General features: G+C 33.9%; 1 protein-coding gene across 1 annotated transcript in view; it reads left to right on the top strand.

Moving 5' to 3' along the window:
- Window positions 1-1,900: 1,900 nt before the first annotated feature.
- Window positions 1,901-25,557, top strand: part of pxb (putative Hedgehog signaling attenuator pxb) — a 406,415-nt gene continuing 382,758 nt past the window's right edge. Inside the window, exon 1 of the mRNA XM_085654848.1 lies at window positions 1,901-2,007. The gene's annotated coding sequence lies outside the window, so the exon portion shown is untranslated. The remainder of the gene's footprint in view (window positions 2,008-25,557) is intronic.

Genomic DNA, 25,557 nt, shown 5'->3' on the forward strand with positions numbered 1-25,557 from the left:
GGAATGTTTTAAAGATATGTGCCGTTATCACGTTGAAAGGGACATCTCTATTTTCCTAAGAGATTTTCTACTATATCCATCTAAAAAAGTCCACTCGCATTCTCTTGGACCCTTCTTCGTAAAAAAGAAAAAAAGCGATACCCCTCTCTTTCTCATTTCTTCAATGTAAAAGTATCGGGACGACCAGTACGATATCAACACACAAAAGAGACAGTTCGTTGTTATCGACGAATGGCCGAAGATCAAACGTGAGTCTCATCCCTCGTCAAAGATTTGCCTCTTTAAATCGAAAATCCAGAGATTCTTTTCCGGTCAGTCGAACCTACGACGTGTTTTCTCCTACTGGGTTTCTATCACGAAGGAAAAAAAAAAATTTGCAGGTACTAAACTTTCATCTCTACAAAGGAACATAATCTGTCATATATAGAACGTGTTTTATTTTCCAATTAGAAGAGACTTTTATCGACAATCGTACAAGGCATATAAATATCTTATTCGTGAATTTCTTTCAAAGCAATAATTAAAGACGTGATATATGTACCTAGTATTATACAATTACTACTACTAGTACTATATATATATATATATATATATATATATATATATATATAAGAGGGCAAGATAATTGAATATAATTAATGCGATTGATAAGACAGAGCAAGGGTTGCGACTTCATTTTTCGCCAATTAGCGCATTAACATCTTATCGGTTATCTGCTGGATTGTACAGTTACGATTTGAACTTACCGACAAGATGTATAATTGACGTAACCGTGTGAGAGAAAGACAAGTAAGAGAAGAAGAGAAGAGGAAGAAGAAGAAGAAAAAGAAGAAGAGGAGGAGGAGGAGGAGGAGGAGCAAAATCGAAGGAAAAGATAAAACGCGAACTCGTGAGAGAGTTGAACGTGCTCGCCTTGCGTTCTTTGTCCGAGTGAGGAAGAGGGAGATAGAGCGTGGGGAACAGAAAGAGAGAGAGAGAGTGAGAGAGAGGGAGGGAGAGAGAGAGAGAGAGGAAACGAGAGGGTGAAAACTAGGTGAAGCTCAACGAAGAAAGATTGACAATCCCGTTTCATTGCAGTTTGCTCTGTTATTGTCTGCGCGTAACATTAGTTTCTCCTTTTCCCTCTCTCTCTCACTCTCTTTATCTCTCTTTCTCTTTGTCTTTCTCTATCTATTTATCTATCTATCTGTCTTCCCTTATTTCATCTTCTTTCATGCACATTGAAACGGCCTTTAACGAGCTATTCTCTTACGTGTTAAAGAAGACAAGCTGTTCTTTCTCCGTCATTTGATTTCGAATTTCTCGATGGATGTTCTCGATTGATCGATCATCGATCGATCGATTGATTTAATCGATGAATTTTGTCGAATGATTTAACGATGGAATAAAGAAAAGAAAAAGAGAAAAGTGGGAGAAAAAGTGGGAGAATTGCGAATAAGGGAGGGGAAAAAAAGAAGAAGTATAGGAAGTATGGTACGATGGTGTATCCTATATCGAAGGGACTTTCATCAGGATCTTCTTTGGTTCATATCACGAGATGAACGATTTCGCATGAGTACGCAGGAGCCGCAAGCGCGGAAACTTATTCTACGATCTGAACGATTTTTATCGTCATAATTTCCTTCTCCACGCGCTCGTGCAAAAGAGTAAGAGAGAAGTACAGTAAGAGAGAAAGAGAGAGAGAGAGAGAGACAGACAGATAGACAGAATCGCTGTGACTAGAATCAAGAGGAGGAAGGAAAGAAATTCTGCTATGTCTGCAGTGAGAAGGATCGATTGATCGAACTTCGCCAGATCGAACTTTGTCAAGAAGATAGAAAAGGTATAGGAAAAAAGTGAAAAAAGGAAGAGAGAGAGAGAGAGAGAGAGAGAGAGAGAGAGAAGGGGAGGGGGGAGGAAGAAAGAGAGAGAACGAGAAAGAGAGAGAAATAGAACGGATAAAGGAAAGGAGAGCATGCTGTCTTGGAGCACGTGACGAACGGAGTTGTTTCCTTTTGGCTTCGAAAGGTGAGCTCACGTTTTTCTTTTAGAGATTCTCTTCTCTTTTTCCTCCTTCTATTTTTTCCATCTTCTTCCTTTTCTTTTCTTCATTCTTGAATTTACAGAAAGAAAACGACCGTTTCTCATTGTATTTCCGTGTTCGTTCTTGAGAACGAAGGGATGCTGGAGGAACGACCGGTGGTGAGATCCCCAGTGATAAATGCACACTTGCTGTGGAATAAAAATTTCTTTATATATATGAGGTGTCTCCTGTCGTGACCTCCAGCCTTCCGTCTCAACGAAATTTCTCGGTCTATTACTTTCTTACAGCTGATGGTGCTGATGATGGTTTTCTTCCAAATAGATTGTGTATCCTAGAATGATTAAATCTACGCACGATATTGGCAAGATCGATATTTATGACTTATTCAGTAAAGTCTTTAAAAGAGTTATATATACGTTTCAATTCTTTGAACACTGTGAAAAAATGATACGGTAAAAGATTTCTTCTCAATAATTTTTCGATAATTAGAAATATATTAAGAGTAAACATTAATATTGTTTCGTCAGATGTTTCAAGGATTTTTCATTTTTTTTTATTTTTTTTTTATTTTTTTTCTTTTTTTTATTTTACGATTTAACAATATACACTTTAATCGTTTTCTCGATCGAACTTGAATTCATCGTAAAATTTCGTAACAGTTTCGATAATAATCAGCGTACATACTACGTCTCGATCGATCAACGTGAAACACTTCTCTCGGAGGCAAGAACGAGCAAGGAGAGTAGGAATTCAACGAAGTTCTCTTTGAAAGTGCTCGTAATTTAGCTCCTCGTATCGAGTAATGCTGCGTTACGAGGACATCGTCTCATAACGCCGTCTCATAACGCCCCGTGGGGGCAAGCTCGGATTTTCCGAAACGCTACAGTAATTTTGCTGCACCTGCGTCCATCGAGAAGACAAGAGAGAGAGAGAGAGAGAGAGAGAGAGAGAAAGAAAGAGAGAGAAGATGTGTATATGTGTAAGAGAGAGAGAGGAAGGTCGACCGCGTTATTAAGGGTCCCACGTCCTCGCTCATTACGCCACCTGAGAAAACCACGTCGTACGTTTTGGCTTATCTCCATTAGGCGAACTGGAATTACATAGGCCCATGGTATATGTAAACTCGAACATGTACATGTATCGAATGGGTATGGATATGTTCGTTCGAAACACGTAGGATACTTTAGAACCAAAGTGAGAATCGAAGGATACGATACTGTCGATGCATATTGTGTGTAAATGAGTATAATTGGAAGTCTGTATATACTATATATATATATATATGTAATGTGTGCAATGGAAAGATTCGTATCGATAAAAGATATTGTATAAACCGTATTGCTTTAATAAGACATCGTTGATTATCTTAAGAAATTGTCGCTAATTTATTAAATCCTCTTATAAAAAGAAATTTAAAGGTTCATTCGTATTACTACGATTCATATTGTCGATAAAAATAATATCCTTCGTGACATTTTCGAAGATAAGAGTTTCGTTACTGCCAAGTTATACTCGTCCGCCATATATTATAAAAATGGGCCACTCGATTGTAAGACGATGATATCGAAAGCAAGCGCGTCTCTCTTACTTGTTCACGCATCCAGTTATCTTACCTCCTACCGCTTCTTTCCTTTTACTTCTCGTTAGTGCCTCGGTTAATTATTTATCCGGAACCTGTCTGGGACGCGCCGCATGGAGAAACGGCCTGGTAATTAATTGGAAGTCAGGCGCAGTGGCTGTAAGTGAAATACTGCCGAGTGTTAGTCTCGCTTCGCGAGACAAGTTGATGATTCCTTCGGATTTATTTCTCATATTAACTGATAGAATTTTCATTCTTTTCAACTCCCTATTGATATATGAAAATATACGATAATTTAAATTTACTTCAATTAAATTATATCGTTTGTCTTAAGATTATATCTATCGTAATACTATTGACTCTATGTACTCGGTTAAAAACTAATTAAAAACGTATATTTATAATAGTATTTCAGTTCAGTTATCTATTACATTAAAATAAGATAATATAATTCCTTATTATTATAGTATGAAAAATTAATTGACGTTAAGAATTTGATCATAAAAAGTAGAATAATTGCGATTAAGATTAAATAGCAAAAAAAAAAAAAGAATAACAGAAAAGAAAAAACGACAAAATGAATGAAAATAACGAGTCGAGCAAAATTGATCGAATTTTTCTCTTCTTTCTTTATCGTCGCAGAAAGTTCCATGAAATTTTTTGGAATGAGATTAGGCACGATTAAAGAGTCATGTGATAGAAACGATTAGAAGACGCACGACGATTTTACGGACCGAAGGCTTATCTACTCGCGTTACTTCACTTGGAAGGCCATTGATCCCTTCAGGGTCAGTCCGAGGTGTAAAAGACCCCTTAATCAAAAGCTTCCTACTACCGATATTAGTCAACGTCATAAACCTTCCTGCCGCTTGGCGTCATTATTTAATCCGAACGTGTGGCCTACGCGAGAACCGCGACTTGTATTAACTCCGACTCGGCTTGGAATTTAGTGCTCCTCGGAATACTTTATCACTGACCTGGATCATTAAGGGTGCTCTTTTGGCTTCACCTTTTTTTTGTCTGTCTTCTATGTATGCGTAATCAGTGCCACTGTATTTTCTCCTTTCTCTCTTTATCTATTTCTCTTCCTCTCTCTCTCTCTCTCTCTCTCTCTTTCTCTCTTTTTCTCTGTCTTTCTTTCTTTCTTTCTTTCTTTCTTTCTATCTGTCTCGCTTTTCTTTCATATTCAGTTGGTATTATCCATGAGAAATATCTATATTTTGTGAATGAAAAATAAATGATAACTATCATGACCGAGATATAAAATAATAATTTTTTAGCGCAATGATCCTTTTTTAATTATAATCGAAAGAAGAATAATTATTTGGTAAAGCATATAAATACATTTATTTAATAATATTTATTTTAAATAAACTTTCTATATACTTATTTTAAATAAACTTTCTAAATTTCTTGTAAAGTTAATTGCATTTAATGGAATTATTCGTATGTTAAGAAGCAAGGATAAAACTGGATTGTATTTTGATAATTCTTTTCTTTTATTTTGGAGTGTTTATCGCTTTAAATACTTGCCCCGAAAAAAAAAAACTCTTACCGGAGTTTGTATGTCACCGAATAAACCAACAGTATCGAATGAAAAGTTGAGATGAGACATGATAGAATACGTGGAGCCTTGGAAATTGTGAAGGCAGCTCGATGGTCGAAGAGTAAAGAGGGAGGGAGAGGAAGGAGGACGAAGTGATAGCCCGGAAGCGACCCAGTTCTTACTACACCGTGCGTCAGATAAATTGGATCCGAACAGTTTTACCGTAAAACACTCTGTTTCTTTCATCTATTTCTTTTCATTCTTTCCCTCTTTCTATCTCTCTCTCTCTTTCTCTTTTTCTCTTTTTCTCTTTTCCTGTTTCTCTTTTCTACTTTCAACTTCGACGCCATCAACGGGAATCTCTATTTGTCAGCTTTGGAAAACTTTGATTCGATATTTGGAACAAGGATTTATATTGTGTTACAAGCACAAATCATCCAGTACACTTCTCGTTAAGATCTAATGCTTTCAAGTAGAAACATCTATTGGTTCTGAAAATAAAAATTTTCCTTCATTTGTTATGATAATAGTATTTAAAAATAGAAATATCCTATATATATATATATATATAGGATATATAATATATATATATACATTCTTATTAATATTTCATACGGAAAATATTCGATTCAAATCTTTCTGGTCTGATGCTTTCTGTTATTATGCGAATATGATACACTGTTTATATATAATGGGTAGTAAATCGATTTCTAAGTTCACAAAAGCATGCACGAATAAACTGCAAAACGATTAGTAGAGCAAAGTTTCTAGAATTTCATGAGTGCATTATATTCGGCAAATTCATTCATATGATATTCATAGAATAATACTCGTTAATTGTTATCGTTAGATTAATGTACCAATGTAAATCATTAGATTGTTCTATATACATACGCTAAGTAGAATGTATGTGAATTAAACATACGTACATACATATATATACACACACACACACTCATATATATATATATATATATATATATATATATATATATAATGTATTGCATCTGGATTCGATTTAGTACTGGTACTTTATGAGTTGTACTTGACAAGATTAATTAAATGGATTTGGTAAGAGACTTAAAATAAACGTAGGTATTCTCTCTTTGGGAAGTAGAGAGTAGGTGGTCGTTATTCGCATAAATGAACATAGATATTGTTGATATCAACAGAATAAATCTTGTCTCATGTATCGCCTCAGATAAACTATTATATTTTGTCGAATAATATGCGCGAAGTCCGTTGTGCTTGACTTTGTTTTTCTACGGTGTCCACGGTCTCGTCGAAAATAATAATATTTTCGAGATGGCGAACGAATTCGTCTCTCTTATCCGAACACATTTCATCGCAAATCTCTTTATTTATTTTTCGAAGTACTATCTTCCGTTCTGTTTCTCCCTCTTTTTATTCTTTTCTCTTTTTTTTTCTTTTACTCACATCTTCTTATTCTTCTCCTTTTCCTTTTCCTTTTCTCCTCGTTCGGATCGTTTTGGAAAGATCGTCGACTGTCTAGCGTGAAATAGAGGGTCGCCAACATGGTCGGCGAGCTCAAACGTCGAGGGTTGAACCTCGGTTAAAGACCGATCGTTAATCCAGCGTTAAGTATTATATAGTGGCTGCAAGCAGTGACAAGTCAATTTAATTTATGTATGTACCAGTCTCTCTATCTCTTTCTCTCTTTATATCTTTTTCACTGTATCTCCTATTCTCTCTCTCTCTCTCTTTCTCTCTCTCTTTCTCTCTCTCTCTCTCTCTCTCTCTCTGTCTGTCTCTCTCTCTCTCTCTTTCTTTCTTACTTACTCACTCACTCACTTACTCACTCACTCACTCACTCTTTCACTTATTCAGCATCAGCACAGAAATACACAACGACCGGCTAAATATCTTCTCTCGGTATAAAGCGCTCGGTGCGATTTTACTCCTGAAGACGATTCTGGAGACGTTCCAAGCGCGTTCAACGCTCGAAGCCGAACGACCACCGTCCCTTTTTCTTACTTTTTACTACCGTCTACCATCGACGCGGAAAACTAAATCTCCTTGCGATCCCGTTGCCAGTACTTTTCTATTACTTTCCGGATCTTCTACTTCAAATCGAACGATGCTTTTCGACGTTCTTCTTCTAAGATCATTATTTCGAACTACTTTATTTTTTTCTTTTTTCTTTCGCTTCATTCGAAATAGCTAATCATTTCGAGTAGTCATTCCTATTAATCATTTCATATCCTTTTCTCGAAAGATATCGATTCGAAGATCGGTAAGATCTAATTTATACAATGGTATAATGATTTACAAAAATTATTTTATAATTACAAATAAGATATGTATTTAATAAAATAATTTTACGCTGTCGTGATGTTATACGTACGGAAGGAGAAAGTATACTGAGCCTTTATTATGATTATGACTAATATTTAAGATATGTGAAAAGATAAACAACGCGCAGAATATAAACAAAATACTTTCGACCCCGATGTCTCCTGCTCGTATGACGACTTTCTGACTCGAATGACTATTATATATTTTCATTTGATATACGAAAAAGTTGAATAAAGATTAAACATCTTATGTTATTATAGAAAACGGACCAAAGTCAATAATTAAAATAATATCGTTGCGTAACGAAAAAAAAGGAAAAAAAAGAAAAAAGAAATCAGGAGAGAAAAGAAAAGAGAAAGAAAAAAAGAAATACGCACACTCACAGATCGTTTTCTTAATAATATTACTTATTAGATACGTATAATATTTTATGAATTATATCGAGTTCCGTGAAACGAACTAAAAGAAAAAAAAAAAAAAAGAAAAAGAAAATTAGCGAACAAATAATAATTCTTGGCTGTATAAATGCGAGCCTGGAGGCTTTATAGATATATAGGGGCACTGTGCGAATTAAAAACATTTTTTTTCGATGGTTATCCCGAGAACGGGTGCTTTCAGTAAAATGCGAGGTAAGAGTGGCAAAGCGATATTAACCATGAATTAAAAGTACGAACTTCGCGGCGGTTCGGAATATTTCCGTTAGGTGCAGCAGTTTCTCTCGAAGAGCACAAATATCGGTCTTGTTAAGCGAAGTCGCGATTCGCTCAGCGACGGCCCTTGGCACCGGCCTCAAGTTTGCACTTACCGTATTAGGTTTCGTCGAGGAGGTGAACGTACCAGGCACGGTTACACACAGGCCTTCTCTGCTACAACACCGACATACAGCATCGGTAATTATGGAAATGGTCTGCATTGATCGTGCCAACCTCTACGGTCTTATTCGAAAGTGACGGAAAAATAATTGCCATTTTTTTTACGAACGAACGACGATCGTTAGCGATGTCTCTTTCTCTCTCTCTCTCTCTCTCTCTCTCTCTCTCTCATTTTTTTTCTTTCTCTCATTTTTCCTATTGGCCAATCTGGATTTCAAACGATCATTATCGATACGTTGAAAACGAACGTAGTATTTATAAATCTTTTTATCTTTCCGTTTGCGGTTTTCTTGCATAATAGATTTTTGATATGTATATATATATATATATATATATATATATATATATATATATATATATCGTTTTAAGTAATTAACGTTAATTCGTTATTAATTTTGTTTTACGATTTTAAAATAAAGGTTATTTTTAGCTCCAATAAAATAAGAAGGTTGCAATTTTTCTTAGGATTAATATTTATATCACATTGACTTTACAATCAAATACGTCGAATTCAATGCCGATTTTTATTTGATACAGGCCTATAAATAGAATTATATAAATAAAATATATTATATCGAGCGAGAGAAAAAGAGTTCGTGAAAATAAGCAAAAACTATTTGTCTAATGAGATGAATATCTTTCCTTCTATTTTTTTTCTTTCTTCCTTTTTGAATTCTTTTCGATGACCCAGTTTCTTTCTAAAGGTATATACACACTACTGCTATAGAAAGTTCTTGCTTTTTATAAATTTAAGTTCTTCACGGCAACGCATAGCAATGTTTCTTGCGTGTATGACAATAATGATGGAAAAATAATGAAAAAAAAAAAAAAGAAAACAAATAGAAAAAACCTAAGAGTTCAAAAGCATAAGATTGTTCATAAGAGTTCGGTTTGTTATGCCACATATAAGATTAAAAAGTCAGCAAAAATTCTTGGGAAAAAAAATTCTTTTTTCCTAGGAGGTTTCTCGGTCTTCTTACCTCCCTCCTTTCCTCCCCCATCTCTTTCTCTCTCTCTCTCTGTCTCTCTTTTATCCTTCTCTTTTATCTTTCTCACTCTTACCTGTACTTCGTTCGCTTTAACTGACTCGTCTTGCGTGAAAACGGAGCAGCGAGGCTCATTCTCTGGAATTTTTCAAGACTCGCCTTTAATAGAAAGTCCTCGAGGTTGCAGTTTCTTCCTCTTTTCATCATCCTTCTTCTGCTTTAACGTTATCTCGTTCTTTTTCTTCTTCTTCTTCTTCTTCTTATTCTTCTCCTATTTCTTCTTCTCCTTTCATCCTTTTCACTCTTCTCCGCGACACTCGACATCCCGTTTTGTTTACAGAACGTGGTTATTCGAGGGTAGACTCAACTGAGAAAGGGTTCGAAATGTTAGAGGGAAGGGATGAGGAAAAGCGAGAGAAGGATCAAGAGAGCGACTAATATAAGATAAAGAGAGAGAGAAAGAGAGAGACAGAGAGACAGAGTGGGGAGAAAAGCTAGCTCGACCTCCGCAATCAAACAACGATCACGCCCCTTAATGACCAAGTGACTGTTGTTGCTCCTCCACTCGTATCGGAGCTGTTTCACGCCGTGGGGTTGAAACAGCTGCGAGTGACACCCCCTTCTTGTGTATACTCTCTCTCTCTCTCTCTCTCTCTCTCTCTCTCTCTCTCTCTATTTTTCTCTTGCTCTTTTGCTCTATCCTTATCTTTTTCTTTCTTTATCGTTTATGTGTCTTTCTCTATCATATATATGTATATCTCTCTATCTCCCTTCTATATTTGATCCATCTTCTTGTACTCCTCTCTCTCTCTCTCTTACCCTCTCTCTTTCTCTCACCCCCTCTCTCTTTTGCTTTCAACAACGGTAACCGGCTCCCTCGTGCTGACACCCCACACGTAATTACTGCCGACTACCGACATGTCTCTCCTTCCTCTTAGAAATTTGCATTATCGAGCTTCACTGCTATCAGAACACGGTAGATAAAACCATCCTTCCAACGATTATAATAATAATAATAATAATAATAATAATAATAATAATAATAATAATAATAATAATAATAATAATAATAATATTAATAATTATTATTATTATTACTTTTATTGCTATTAATTATTTCATTATTATTAATTTTTATTATGATCATCATCATGATAATCATTATTATTATCATTGTTATTGTTGTTTTTATTAAAAAAGCAATGTCGCTTTCATTGACAAAGAAAAATCAAAGAGAACGATTGAATACCTTATCGCGATCTATTTGTTAGAGACGTTAATACGTCATAAAAAGTCTATTTATTTTTCAGACTTTATACATTCGACTCTTTCGAAAAGAACAACGGCTTTATCTTCTGAATAATGCGAAGTAGTTTCTTTGGTTCTTGGCTTTGGTTGCATGATATCGATATTGCTTCTCCGATCGGTCTCGCCTCTCAACACGAAACTTCCTTCGTTCGAATAGGCGAAAGCAGAAATGACGCGGAACGGGATAATCCTGTGGTAAAGTGAACGAAAAAAATGATTAATGGCCGATGGAAGGAGAGAATGTTGCTCGTAATATCGGTGCAGAAACTACATCGCGACATTTATACGACGACGAAGTATGAATAAGTTCTCGGTTTTTGTACTCTCGCACTTTCTCTTTTTATTCTCTCTTATAAATGTAGACGCTCGATTATATACGTGAATATATCTGTCTGCTACTCCGTTTTAAAATTGTCGTCGATATTTTGATCGTTACATTTTATCGTTCGAAATCCAATAGTGTGCGTATTTAAATCAGAATAATCTTTGTAAATTATTTTTTGATATTTTTGATGTTGTTGTTCAGATACGAAAGACATAACAATTTTTATTCTTTTTTCTTTTTTTTTTTTCTGATGGAAATTGATATTTTAAGCTAAACGAAAGTTTGTAAATAGAAAATATCAATAGGAATCCAGCGAGCATTTATAATGTATCTTTTTATCGATATTTCATTAAGTTATTGTCATAAAGCTTTGAAGCTTAACAAATTGTTTAATTGCAATAATGTTATTTACCACCTTTGAAAGGGCATCGTGCTTCAAATGAATACAACTTCAAAAATGTATGAACAAAAATAAATAAATAAATAAATAAATAAATAAAAAACAAAAAAGAAAGGAAAAAATTGATTAACGAATACATGGGTTATCAAATGGTTAGAAGAAAATTAATTGCAATATTCCAATTACACAGTTTGATCAAACTTTTTGATTACAACGTTTATAAACTGATACAAATAAACATCAATAATTGTCCTGTCCTTTATATTGATGTTATTTTCTCTTTTATGCTCGTTTCATTGATGGAGAAAGTCTCTCTTTTAAACGAACGAAAGATCACGATAAAGAAAGAAAATTCTCAGAAGAATCTAAACAGAAATGGAAATGACAAATCGACAAATCGACGTCAGCCGTTTCTTCTCTATCGCCATCGCCGGCAAAAAGACAATACCGCAGTACTTATGGAAATCATAGCCATTCGCGTTATCTCCGTTTAAATCCTCTTACGTTAATCGATACTTACGAAGTTTTCTTCTCAGCAACTCATTCGTTCCAATTCGAATTTCGCGTTTGGATTATATTACGAATTAAATATCGTTTTATCTTTTTCTTTTATCTGAAACTGTTGCTTAATGGTATAAGCAAAACTTTCCGTGAAAGTATAACTATCAGCAAAATTGAATGCTTAATAAAGTCATTAAGATTTAAAGTTCGTTATTGTTCCTTTATTATGTCGTAATAAAAAAAAAAAAAAAAATATATATATATATATATATATATAACGAGGATATTTATATTGCTCTAGCTTACAAAAAGAAAACGAATTTAAAAATATAATTTCGTTAATCTTCAGATCGTGAAAATTCTTTCTTTGATGTCAAAAGTGTAAAAGATTGAGATATTGAAAATAATGTAGGACACTCTGTATATTCTTATACATCGTACAATTAGTTTAACGAGTCCTACTTAACACGACTCATTATTTGATATTAATTATCCCCCGTTGAATATGATATTAAACAACTTTAGCTTAATTTCTTCGCTTCTGATTTTTTGATTTGACTGACGATTGACATGTTACGTGAGTTAAACGAGAAAAGTAAAAACGAAACGTAGCATGTATAGAAACTAAATGAATCGCGATAGAAACTTCAATGGAAAAACAATAGCCTGGTATATGTACTCCATCAAAACTCGCTACAATGATAAAATCGAATATATTGGTTGTACTCTGCATCTGTCGGTGGTGATTTTTGTTCCAATTTTACTAGGATATAGATCGAAAGGGAACTTCCTCCTCTTCGTTCAGTCTTCACCGTCTGTTCGAAAAACCATAAGATTCTATGGTAAAATCACCGTTGTAGATGGGAGAGAGCCATCCGTTGGAAAGCAGGAATGAAACTGATATCTATGTAAATCGGACGTATCTCTATGTATGAGGAAGAATCGTTGAGTATTTATATACATATGTGCTTGCATGCATATGTGCATATGTATTGTATATATGTAAAAAAAAAATATATGTGTACATATCTATTCACCTATACTATAAATATTTTCTCGTATACGTATTACCTAGGTAAAACTACGCGCATCGTAAAACGTAGAGTTTTTTAACTTTGTTACTTCGAGTAACCATCGGACGTAGTTCGTACTACGTAAGCCCGTGTTTTTCAGTGCGAAACGAAACTACTTGTCAGGCTGCGAATCGAGTGCCTTCTCATGCGAACTCTCCAGTAAACATTGCGACGGTGTAAACTGGGTTATCGATTTACGATGTTTGAAATCGAAACGAGCTGTAAACTCATGTTTGCCAGAAGGAAAAAACTCTTACTAGTACGTTCACTTTGGAATACATTTCGGTAATACAGGAGGAAAGATGAAAAATGAAAAATTGGAAAAGGGAAAATTCATTTTTCCGAGTTAAGAGAAAGCATTATTATAGAATAGTAGAATAGTTATTAAATTTCAATTTATGATGAGTAAGGTATACGAAAGCTTTCGAATTTAAAGTAACGCGTAATATAAAAGTATATACTCATAAATCAAAGAAGAAACTATGACGATGAGGACCGATATATCAAACGATATTTTCTACAAATATCTTCGATAACCGGCAACTCAAATCAAACGATCGATTTACAATCGCTGAAGCATACCCATGTACATGTATGTATAAGCGTAACGTGGCAGGACGACGACGACGACGACGACGACGAAGGGTAGGTGGGGTATGGGTGGGTGAGATGAGAGGAACGGAAAAGGGGAGGTCGCACGTTGTGTATCTACGACGCTTATCAACAACGAGTCTCTATCGCGTATCATGCGAGCCGCGTTTACAACGCGTTGGCCCGCGAACAATAGTGCACAAATCACCCGTAACCGTTTGCGTGCATGGCCATTAACCATCCTGGCACGTATACGTGCGAGGGCCCGCACGCCTATACTACACCTAAGCGTCGTCCTGCGAGCGAGCCCGCATCCGTTATCTTTTGTCTCCTCGATCTCGTATATTTGTCATAATCCCATACGCCGCTCCATGGTCCACGAGCGGATGATGCCTTCGGCTGCGTTCCTGTCGATAGACGTGGACCTGCCTGTATTGTCATTCTCTCTCTCTCTCTCTCTCTATCTCTATCTATTTATCTATCTATCTCTTACTTTTTGTTCTAACAAGAAATTATTTTTTAGTTAATATTATTTAGTTAATTTAATATTACTATATTTATGTATGTATATATATATATATATATATATATATATATATATATATATATAAATTTCAGTTAATAATCTATTATTATTATAATTGAATCGATTTAATGTAATTTTATATATATATATATATATATATATATATATATATATATAGATCGAACTATTAAAGATTCGATCTTTCTTAATCGTGTTATTATCAGAATTATGACAATGGAGTCATATTCGTTAAACACGTGATATCGATGACAAAGAAAAGGAAGAGAAGAATCTGATATATGATTTCGCTTAGTCTCGATTCATTAGAATCGTTTTGATAGTTGGCGGATTTGTTTTACATACTACAAATACAAAGGTAGATAAAATATTCTTGTTGAGATAGAAATTTATTGCAATTCGATATTAGAAAACATTTTCAAAATTCAAGATCATTCTTCGTAGAAGTCTATCGAAGGTATAGATGAAACTATTCCTTTATATTGTCTTCTCGTTTATATTTCGATCATTAGCAATTTTTTGATTATTCCTTTATTTGAGAATTTATTATAATTCTCTTCTTATAGCTTCGTTTCTTTTTCTTATCTTAATTTTTTAATCTTAATGTAGTATACGCTGTATGATAATTATTTTATCTGATCGCGTTAAGTACACATCAATCTACTGTTTTGTTCTTGTAAATTGCAATTATATAATCGGTAAGGAAATTGTAACGATAAAGCCATAGAGTTGATCGCGTGTTGTGACGAGTTGCTATTTTTAATACAGTGATATTCAAAGTCGTTTCTTATAAATTTTTATATACGTACATATGCAAGTTATATAAAACGTATATAATGAATGAATGAAAAAACAAAAAAAAATATTAAAATTTATTACGAGGGGCATTGATGAATTGAAATTTTCAATACGAAGTTTTGAAAAGAATATTATCATAAAATATGTTTAAAAAATCCTTTCAAACGAATTCATGAAATTGTGTATGAGAATCACTGGCATTGGACGAACGTGTAATCACAAATTACAATCTCCATCTCACGCAATGTAAGCGTGAGACTATGAAATGCTTGTAAAAGGGCCAAACGAGTATAATACGATATCGTATGCATGCAACGTGCGACAAATATAAACAGACACTGTTACATTTTCCTACAGTTTTTGGTCTTACGGAGTTGTAAAAAGTCATGTAATATATTTCTACATGTAGTTAGTATCTACTCTCCTTTTTAGCAACGGATAGACGATTCATTTTGATAATCATATCTCGGTCAAAGTTATTCATATAAGCTGCATAATTATCTCGAAATTAGCCGTACCTGGTTTGGTAATTAAATTAAAATTAAAATTAAAATTAATAAGATCAAAGTGCATATCAGACTTGGTAATATAATATTCAATTACTCGTTATTTTAAGTTAATATGCATTAGAAATTCAATTATTCTTTATTTTTTTTTTCTTTTTATAAAGATTTATACTATCTTATCATTTTCATCGATAATAAAATTATGTAATAATACATAATACCTACGATCAATTATTTGTAATGGATAAAAGAATGATTTATTTCATATACGAAAAAATAATTGATCTAAAGCGGAACGTTCTTGAATATGCGAAATTGTAACGACGGCATCGATCTTCGTGAACCCTTTCAGCTAGTAATTATCGACCTCGTCAAAGACACTCTTTAGCGGCTATGGCACACGCAGTTAAATGGTGCGAGAAACGTCGACATCGAGTATAGTGCGTGTTCGATGTTTTCCATTGATGAAACAAGAAAGATACATTAGAGTAAAATCATTTTAATCATCCCCATTAATCATTCTTCAAGGATTAATAGAAATTGATTTAATGATAATTATTTCGTACGTTTAATAAAAAGAAAGTTCCAATTTGTTCCAAGCACAGATATATGAAAAAAATCATTGACAAAATTTCGTTCTTTCAATTCGTTCTCGATGATCTATATTAATATCATAATATACCTTTCATTCATTCAATTCATTCTCGATGATCTATATTAATATTAATAATACATCTTTCGTATTAAATACGTCATTTTTATCATTCATTCGTTATATCGAAAAAATTTTTTTTGTTATTACTTTAAAGTTACATCTTTTTTTACACTAAATATCATCCACAACTCTTTTATTCTTTCTTCTTAATTATATCACGCACGTGTCTTATAGGATAACGATGAAACGAATCCGTCAATTATCATGAATCCAGATAGCTACATCCTTATGAAAATAACAGTTATCATTCTGATAATACATATTACCCTAGACATGATACATTAAGAGATGGCGTCATCTTAAATTTTATCGAAAGGATATCATATCACCGGATATAGAGATTTCTCTCTGTATGTTGTAAATAACTTACTAATACGAGAAAGAGAAGAAGTTTTATCAGTTATCAGTCCATAGTAAGGTATGTGTCGATTATCGAGTGTATCGACCTCGACGGTTACGATTCTTGGTAGTGGATTTGGTTATCGGTTATCGCACATGAGCGCACCTTTGTCATCGTTGTGCAAACGCGCGTGATATGATAGTCAATCATTTTACATCATCGGAGGTTGTACAATCTCCCTTCCCCTTTCTTCCCCCTCCCCCCTCCCCCATAACAATATCTTGTTATATCTTTGGAGTATATTTATGGAATATTTGAATGATATTAAATTATTTCTTTCGAAGTTCGATAATTATATAGTACGTTATACCGATAAGATAATCCTTTCTATAAATTTTCTTTTTTTTTTTTACATCATTTCGTACAAATGAATTCCTTGAAGATACATAAAAATGTACGAAACTTTACGTATTACGGTTGAATACTTTTCATGAAATTGTTGAATCTCAACTGAGGGGAGAAGGATAATAGAAATGAAAAAAAATTGTACCTCACGGAAATATACAAATTTCGAGAAGAAGAAAGTAGAAAATATACAGGAGTCCCTCTAATTTATTAGCATAGTGCATTGGGATGTTTCACAGGTAGGAAAGGGCCGGCAATGATAGGAGTAAGTAACGATGCTGTGAAAGTTAACCCCGTTCCCGTGTATTCTACATATCCAGTTGCATATGTTTCAAAACCGTAATAACATTCCGATATTTACTTTTCATATGGCTGCGTATAGAGTGATATATGGTCTGAGTTATAAATTATTTGCAAAAAGAAAAACAAAAAAAAAAGTTGGAAGACTTTAACAGTATTTATATAACTGATATATGATATTTATAAGCCAGTTACCTGATACGTGGTTTCACTTTTTATGTGACAAAATCGATGCTTTCTTTTTGTAAAAATATTCATATATATATATATATATGTGTGTGTGTGTGTGTGTATCCATTATTATAGATTTTTCTGATTTTTAAATCAAATATACAAATAAATAAGATTGAGAAACAGTTTCATTAAGAAATAGGAAATTTCACACGAATATTTTATGTTACGGTGATAATTATACGGTCTGAGATATTGTAATTAAAAGAAAAACATTTGGAACGTTTTAAAAACAAACGTTCGCTCGAAAGATGAAAAATCTTTTTACTTGGCACCCTTCGTTACTTGGAGAGAGAAAAACAAGTTTAAAAAACAAGATGTCCTCATTCTCCTCTCTTCGTTTCGTCACTCTTGGCTTATTACGAAGGCGACAACGAGTCGACGAATAGCGTCGATCCTCTAGATCACCCTCTCTCAGTTATCCTCTCGTCCAGCAACCAACGCGTGCTCTCTTTTCTTTCGGTCCGTCGGGCAAACAACTTGAATAAACGCGCGTGATTGGATTCGATGTATGCGCATCTGGCTACTAAATGCACGAGAAGGGAAGGAAGGGATGGCTTTTTTTTTGTTTCTATTCTTTTTTTTTTCGTGAAGCACGTCAACGCAATGCAGTGTCCAACTTTGCGACTCCCCTTTAAAGTTCTACACCTCTCATCTCTCTCTCTCTCTCTCTCTCTTTCTCTCTCTCTCTCTCTCTCTTTCTCTCTCTCTCTCTCTGTCTTCTTCTTTCTACCATTCGGCCTTCGTTTGAAAATGCACTCTTTCTCATACGTAAATTCGATCCTGACATTTCTCACATCCTTTCTCCCTCTCTCTCTCTCTCTCTCTCTCTTTTTTTCTCTCCACTTGACAATTTCATAAGTTGAATGCACCCCTATTTCGAGCGATCTATTCGTAGCTCAAGAGCCAAATTATTATTATACTTTATAGTCTTATTTTTCGTAGTGTTTTTAAGTAATCAATAAAATTAATAATTTACAAGTGTTACTTGTTGAATTGATTTCTTTCTTTCTCTATTCTTTTTTTCCTTTTCCAAACTTTTTCTACTTAAAAAAAAAAAAAAATAATCACTGAACCTATAGCATTATACACAGTGAACTTATCATAACAGGATGGATCGAGTTAATAACATTTCGTACAATTAAATTTTTTTTCCTCTTTTTCAATTTACTGGTATAGAAAGAATTGATCGTATTCGCGATACGAAATATTGATTAAAACTATCGTCATTCGGTGATGCATATAATCGAGTAAGGTTCATCACTCTCCTCGTTTTTCGGGGTTGTCACATAACCATTTTTGAAGCGACACAGTCGGTGTAAAATCTCTAATATGATTTATTATCGCGAGTGGGCAAAGTGCGGATGATTAAAAGCGCGTTTCGCCGATGGCGAGCATTATCGGTAATAGGGTTAATTAGTATTCTACCGTTCGAAAAGTTTAGTTAATTGATCGATCCTTTGTAATAATCGTTCTATCCGATTGAACGTTGGTTTCGACATACATATTATATGTATATATGTATATATGTACGTATATATGATATTGGTTGAAAGAAAAGATCAAAAATATTTTCATAAATGCAGTATGACATGATTTTTAATCTATGAAGACAAAGGTATGAATAAAAGTTTTTAGAAAGGAAGAGCTATTGAAGATTTTAACGTGATAGACTAAAGCCTTTGGCATAGATTAAAATTATGATTAAAATGGTTTTTGTTTTGCTTTTGTAAATCTGAACCATCAGAAATCCCAGCAGTTCTCGCGTTTTCATTCTCTTACTCTTTCTCTCTCTCTCTCTCTCTCTCTCTCTCTTTCTCTTTCTTTTTCTCTCTCTTTCTTTCTTTCTCTGGTAGCGAATAAGGGGTGGCTCTACCACCGACAGCGAGTCACAATAATATTAGATTACCCACCCCATGCTTGACTCCCTGCTAGCAATCTCACCGTTTTTACACCGACTCTCGGAGAGTCATCCGTCTCATCCAACTCCCCTGACCTTTTCTACTCCTCCCACTCCTTTTCCTTTTCCATCTACCACTACTCTCCGCTACTTTCGACTGGATCGTGCACGACGGGAAAGGGAAAACAATCTTTGGTGGAATAATTTATCGGTGGCGAGCCGAACTTGGCGAGAAAACGAGCAGAGACCAAGGACGTCCTGTTATCTATCATATCGAATTGCTCCGTTCTCAGTTTTGTATCTACGTGTGTCTGCATCGATATATATATATATATACATCGATATATATATATAGTGATATCAGAAGGATATGCTTTTTTGGCTACAGTTATTTATTCCATAAGATTTTCAATGGTTCGTGTTACTCGACTATTTTTGACGATTTGTTTTTTTTTTTCTTTGTTTCCATCAAATTTTTAAATCGATTTCATCGAGTGGAATTGTTCATCGTTGTTAATTAATATCGACACAAGTGTTTTTTTAGAAAACATATAGACAAATTGTCCATAATTATTTCTTTTTTCTTTTTATTGTCACACATTCAATGGAACCTTTGTCTTTGAAAAAAATGATTTTTTACTTGCGCGTGCGTATTACGAATTAGAAAGAGAGAGAGAGAGAGAGAGAGAGAGAGAGAGAGAGAGAGAGAAATACATCGTACTTCGTCAAAATTCAATTTCGATTCGTACTAGAGAGCACTTCTAACGAAATTAGATTCGCTGCGTGGGGTCGAAGGATATTGCGTGTCAAAATATTTCGTTGGAATTCGCATACGACTTTTCATAAATTTCCAATTATTTGACAAAGTTTGCTAAGATTCGATATCAAGTTTATATCGATGTGCAATGATAAATCTCGTAGGTAACGATGGAGAATATTCGAGAGAACTAATCGATTTATGAATAAGAAAGGATGTTATATGAGATATAGTTACATAGATGCCATCAGTGCTCGTTGACAGTTCGATATAAGCTGAATAACGGTCTGGTGACTGCGAAAATCGTTAATATGATTTACGAATCGCGAAATGTCGTTTGTTATTGTTCATGCGGTCCGTTGATTTTCGATTTTACGTTTTATACAAATATACGTTCGTAATGGACTCGGGAATTTTCAGTTTTTTATCTTTTTTTTTTTTTTTCTTTTATTGGTATGTCGATATATTCCAATTTTTTGCATTACATTGTTTAATAAGAATATTAAATTTCGAAATAGAAAAAGGGAGAGAATAAAATAGATATCGATAAAAGAATCGAAAATACGATATATTCTTCATTCTCTCTTTCCATTCATTTCGAGAGATCGAAAGAGGAGTCGGAAGATATCGCGGCAGAACTAATCAACGTGAGCCTGAAACGATTTCCTTTTCTCTCTATCTCTCTCTCTCTTTTTTTTTCTCTCTCTCTCTCTCTCGTTCTCTCTCTCTTTTTCCACTTTCCTTTCCTTTTCATTTTCTCTCTAGGGGAATAAAAAATAGTTTCGGACGATAATATCGGCGAAAAAGGAGGAGTTCTTTACCCTTCGTGAGCGCGTTCCCTTCGAATGGTCTTAAATCGAGAACGTTTCTTTGATCCATCGTCGATTAGACGTGAGTTTCTATATTTTTTTATTACACTTTATTTCTTTTTTTCGAACAATAAATTGTTACAAAAAAGGAAAAAAAAAGGAAGAAAATAATTCGAAATGACGATCTTATCGTATAATTGCTCGATATTTCGAAAATCTATTTTCTTAAACTTTGAATATTTCTTTGTATATTATGTGATGTATGAATTTTTTTATAATAAAAATGATTTTATATATATATATATATATATATATATATATATAAGAGCGTTTACGAAGGATTTTAGCTATTCTTCGTTCTGCTTTTAACTTTTTAAAGTTGAAAAAAATTCAAAGATTGACATATCCAGTTAATTAAAAAATTCAATCGGAAGGAAAACTGTGCCAAAGTAAGAGTTAGTAAATTCTTCTTTTATAAAATTGAATCGATTTCTATCGATAGGTACTCGATAAACGAACGACCAATCAATGCAATGAGTTGACCATCGAATTGAAAGTTCTTAGCGACTCTCGTCATTTTCATTCGTTTTAACAGTAACAGTAGTTGCTGTCGATGCTAGAAATCTACGCCACCAGCATTAACTGGTACCTCTCTTTCTCTTTCTCTCTCTCTCTCTCTTTCTCTCTTTCTCGCTTTCGCTCTCTCTCTCTCTCTCTCTCTCTCTCTTTCTCGCTTTCGCTCTCTCTCTCTCTCTCTCTCTCTCTCTCTCTCTCTCTCTCTCTCTCTCTCTCTATCCTGCATCTCCATCGAGGTCATCCATTCACACGCTAATTCGTGACTCAGACGAGCAATTAATCAAGTTCATTCACATCGAGCACTCGCCTCATCGCCAGGACTTCGCTTAACTTCAACGTTACGATCAATTACGTGAACTCACCACGTGCCTGAAACCTCCTCTGCGCTAGTTCCTATATAGGGTGTTCCCATAATTCCTTACGAACTATTATCCGTAGCTTTATAACGTAGTATGAGAAATACCACTGGAGGAATATCTACGAGAGCCCATTCGAAAATATTACTTCGCATTATGTCTCTTTTTTTCAAGAATTTTATTAGTCGCTTTATGTTCGAACGAAAATAAGGATATTACAAGCTTATTTTCTTTTCTTTCCTTTTTTTTTTTATTTTTTTTTCTTTTTTTTAATAAATTAAACGTGTCTCAATTTTTATATTATTTTTATTACGAGCCATTTTTATATTATTTTATATTATTTTTATTTACAATGTTTCTATAAAAATTATTTCTTTAAGTTTAAGTTTAACTTTCTCATTTTTCTAAATCGTATAAAATAAATAAATAACAACGATATGAAAGATGTAGAAATCAGGAAAACAGATCGTTTTTTTACTTACAAATTATTTTTTTAATAGGTAAACGATTATTCGATAATTTCTTTTCTACAAAGAATAACTTAACATCGTACTTATGTGTACAGAATACGTAATATACATTATGTGTATAGAGAATACAATAAAGGGATATCTCGAGAATGTAAAACTATCAAATGTATGACATTGGTGGAGAATAGTTTTATTACAAATTACTAAATATACATACGTATCGTTTATGATGGTAGTCGAGTGGTGAATATATGAATGACGTGGCTGAACTCTGTCCATTGGTAATGTTACTTCAGGAACACTCCAGACATCAGCTGCTGTTTGTTAAACGTCGCTCAACTCGTCAGCATGATCCTTAGCATTCTTTAAACGTTGACTTTATAAAACACTACATAGTAGATATATTTGTAAAAAATATTAATAGAGAGTAGAAAGCTCTCTATTCTCTATCCTAGCTTTCTACTCTCGATAAATATACGCGTAATGGGTTAAGATTCTTATAACAATATATATATATATATATATATATATATATATTGTTTAAAGTATATATGAATATATTATAAGAATATATATATTATATTATATATATATATATCTACAATGAATGTTGAAAACAATTTTTTAAATAAATTCAATTGCATAGAATAATAGCGAGTAAAAATTGTTCACTTTGATATTTAATAAAAAAAGATTTTCTTTCTTTTCATAACCGAAGAAGAACGATTCACATATAAAAATAAATCAAATTCTTTTCGTAAAGCGGATAGTAGCTGCAAGAATCTAATCGCTCGACATCATCGAACGTGCAGTCGAGTGAACAGCGAAAAGAAGAACGAACGTAACAACGACGCGAGAGTTCGTCTGGATGACGTTGAAAAGACCGAAACATGGCTAAAAATACCGTCAGCTTTTCTCTCTTTTTCTTTCTTTCTTTCTCTTTTTCTCTTTCCTTTTCTATTCCTCTTTTTCTACTGGGCGAAGGCGAACTGGAAAAGAATTGGTCGATGTCGTTGTACGATTCCGCGGCAATCGTTCCCTAGACGACTAAATATATCAGGCCATACGAGTATAAATATTTATAAAATAGTGTCGGCAGATGGTGACTGGCTTTAGTTACGTTGCCGTTGAATCGTGTCACCGATTTACGCTCTTCTTCCTCTCTCTCTCTCTCTCTCTTTCTCTCCTTCTTTCTCTCTTACTCTTTCTTCCTCACTCTTTTTCTATCTTTTTCACTATTTCCTTTTTTTTGCGTCTATTTAATGGCACTTGCACACGCATGCGAATGAGAAAATGTTGCACAAAATCGATGACGATCGTATAGTTCGGTAATTTATAGTTTTATCGGACACATTTATGTCATTGGCACGAATCGAGAAACTTTCTAGAAAAAAATTCAGCCCTGTAATACTTTGGAGCGTATATAAAATATCTCGAAACAATTCAATCGACCCTAGTTACAATGAATCAATAAAGGTATAACGAATAAAATTCGTCGATCGTAATCAATCGTTTTTATTACAATTTTTTTTTACAAACACCGACTAAATTTTACGATGACTAGGTAAAACAACGGTAAGTGATCTATGTAATCTGCGATAAAATCATGCATATAGTATACATTTTTCTTTGTTTGTATGTGTGGGTGTGTTTTCTTTTTCTTTTTTTTTTTTTTTCATCATACTTTTATCTCCTTGCATAAGCTTACTCGCGTTTTTTTTTGAAGAGGAAGAGAGAAAGAGAACGTGTTTGTTCAAAGCAATTCGTTGGATGGCTCAAACATTACCATTACTATGGACCAAAAAAAAGCAAGTTTTCTCTAACTCATTCTCTCTCTCTCTCTCTCTCTCTCTCTCTCTCTCTCTCTCTCTCTTTCTTTTACCTTTTCTCTTTTTCGTTGTCCGACAACAAGCGCCGTCGTTGTGATTTTTGTCGTGAACGTTTATACTCATTAATAATTTATATCAAAGTAATTCCGTTAGACATAAATAAACGTACTAATACGTGTATACCGAGATAACGCATTTTCTTGATTTTTATATCGATGCCAATCGGTCGGGCCATTTGTTATACCTACACGAATTTCAGATGAGAGAATTCAGTCAACGTAAGTATCGTAATTTTTAATCTCTTGAGAAGCGTAAAATGGAGTTCCTTCTATCCGCATGTTTTTCGTTCTTCGAGAAAATTCCACTTCCTTCAGTTCTCCCTCTCTCTCTCTCTCTCTCTCTTTCTCTCTCTCTCTCTCTCTCTCTCTCTCTCGCTCTCTTATACTCACGAGTTCGCAATTTTCGTAGACGTCGGGCAACCTGATACGCGTCTGACATCGCGTTAGACTTGATGGAGATTTCTCTTTCGTCCTTTTTTTCCCTCTTGCGATATCCATGGAAATGCACTTTTAATAACGCTCTTATATATATTATTTTTCTGAATTTAATACCTCCATTAGGATACATCCTGGTGCAAAATATGCCACGTTATGCCGAAAAATATCATACCATGTAATAAATATCGTTCATACAAGGTATACGTTTTAAGAAATTATTTATCTAATGTAGAAAAACAAAAACAGAACAGAAACAAACGATCAAATATTGTTATCTTTTAAAATCCTTTGATATTATTTTACGTTTGGTTTTATTTAATCGAGAGAGAGAGAAAGAGAAAGAGAGAGATGAGAGAGATAGAGAGAGAGAGAGAGAGAGAGAGAAAAAGAAAGTGAGAAGGAAAAAATGTAATACATGTCCTTTAGCTTTTAGATAGAAAAAAAGAACCTTTATTTTATCGCATCCACGAAAGCTAAGAAGACAGAGAAAAATTGAAAGCAGGGCACAGGAAGGTTAACAACATGGAAAAGTTCTTGACGGGAAAGTAGAAAGAAGAGTAGAAAAAGATAAGGTTATATCATTAAGTACCTTTATCTTTTGCTTGATCCGAAAGACCCAGAACTTTCATCTCATTTTCATCGTAATTAAAAGTTACAGACGATACAAACGTTGGCTTCTTTATCACCAAGTACAAACCGATTCATTCCCTTTGTCTATCTCTATCTATCTTTCTTTTTGTTTTCTTTACCAAATTTTTCTTTTTCATATTTTATGCAATTTACTCACTTACGTTCGATGAGTTCATCTCTCTCTCTCTCTCTCTCTTTCTCTCTTTTTTGTTTTTATTTTTCAACAATCAATCCTTTCGATTCAAATTCACTTAAAACTTTGTCAGGGCGTGTTTCTATTTTCAAATTGATTTAATAAAATTATTCTTACCAAAAGAATTTCTTTTGAAATGTCATGCATTTTATTTCCCTTTGTTTTTACATGTTCATAAAGC

The sequence above is a fragment of the Vespa mandarinia genome, chromosome 2 (assembly GCF_050613455.1).
Source record: "Vespa mandarinia isolate Hongniang chromosome 2, ASM5061345v1, whole genome shotgun sequence".
In the NCBI taxonomy this organism is placed as follows: Eukaryota; Metazoa; Arthropoda; class Insecta; order Hymenoptera; family Vespidae; genus Vespa; species Vespa mandarinia.